Raw genomic sequence first — 1,243 nt, 5'->3', positions numbered from 1 at the left:
TAAATGAGCAGAAAATAGGGTAATTTACCAAGAAACAAATGGAAGAAAGGAAAAATGAAGCCATTTGCCCAAAAAAATTGCGTTCAAAACTTTTTCCCACTCCAAAGAACTTTATTTTTTCCATATTCATGTCAATCTCTCAATTCTCATCTCCTCTTTAATAAGAAAATTCGTACTGGGAAAGGTTGGTCACAAGATGATCATTTATTACTATTTTCACACAATCCGAACAAAGTGTTTAAATAACAAAAAGGGCTAAACGTAAAGCTTTGAAAAATTCAATCACCTGAAAGACAAATCTCTCGTTCATTCCATCAACTGATAGAAGACCTTTCATCCGATATATGTCTTCGCTCCTTTCTATTAACAGTGTGCCTAGCCACATGTTGGCCTGAAATATGAAATAGAATAAATTCTCGGCCAATAATATCATCTTTCCATCGAATATCATCTTTCCACAGTTTTCTATCTTAATCTAAAAAGATTGTCTTGATCAAGGACATAATTTCCATATTAGGTTGAACGATAACGACAATATCCAAACAGGAGCAATGTAAAGCCAACCTTTTCGAGATCCAAGCTCCCTTCACAAACTATGCTGACTGAAGAAACGCCAGGGTCATGAGTATGATCGTGGGAATGGTGACCATCATGGTGTTCTGCATCAGATTTCAAAAGGATAATGCCTATAATCTTCGTATGCATAAATTGAAAGCCAAAACAGTGGGAAAAATTATCATAATGTCATTTGTTGTACAGGAGTGAGGCAGAGAGAGCATGGGGTAGAGTGTTCTACATTATTTGGTCATTCTCTCTCATTTTCTTATTTTTGTTCTCTCTGTCCTCGTCTCACATAGGGAGAACGGGGAGGGAGATCAAAATGCCACCAATCAACCATGGAATTCGCCTTTTTTTTTTTTTTAAAGGCAAATTTTAGCATCAGAGCCAGGACAAAAAACTTAGTTGTCTGCATATATTGATAAAGTTAATTGATAACTTATTCTGTCATCTACTAGCAGGAAAAAAAATAAAAAATTGGAATTACCATGTTTGTGGTGATCATGTTCATGATCATGATGATGGTGGTGACCATGATCATGATCATGGCTGTGACCAGCATGATCTTCCTCCAACTGTTCGGCTTCAACAGCACTTTCAATTCTGCACGTATTAATTAAACTTTAACAAAATAACACCTAGAAGCATACTTTTAAAAACTGGTGATAAACTCAGGTGCAAAAAA

At 35.7% G+C, this 1,243-nt stretch overlaps 1 long non-coding RNA gene across 1 annotated transcript; it reads right to left on the bottom strand.

Moving 5' to 3' along the window:
* Nucleotides 1–263: 263 nt before the first annotated feature.
* Nucleotides 264–1,192, bottom strand: LOC111390431. Its single transcript, XR_002701917.1, has 3 exons — nt 1,046–1,192; nt 565–659; nt 264–391 (listed from the first exon to the last, which is right to left on the bottom strand). It is a non-coding gene; the product is annotated as an uncharacterized LOC111390431 (long non-coding RNA).
* Nucleotides 1,193–1,243: the final 51 nt, after the last annotated feature.

Source organism: Olea europaea, unplaced genomic scaffold (genome assembly GCF_002742605.1).
Source record: "Olea europaea var. sylvestris unplaced genomic scaffold, O_europaea_v1 scaffold6803, whole genome shotgun sequence".
Lineage (NCBI taxonomy): Eukaryota > Viridiplantae > Streptophyta > Magnoliopsida > Lamiales > Oleaceae > Olea > Olea europaea.
The sequence above is the reverse complement of the archived record's forward strand: the minus strand, read 5'-3'. Positions and strand labels throughout refer to the sequence as shown.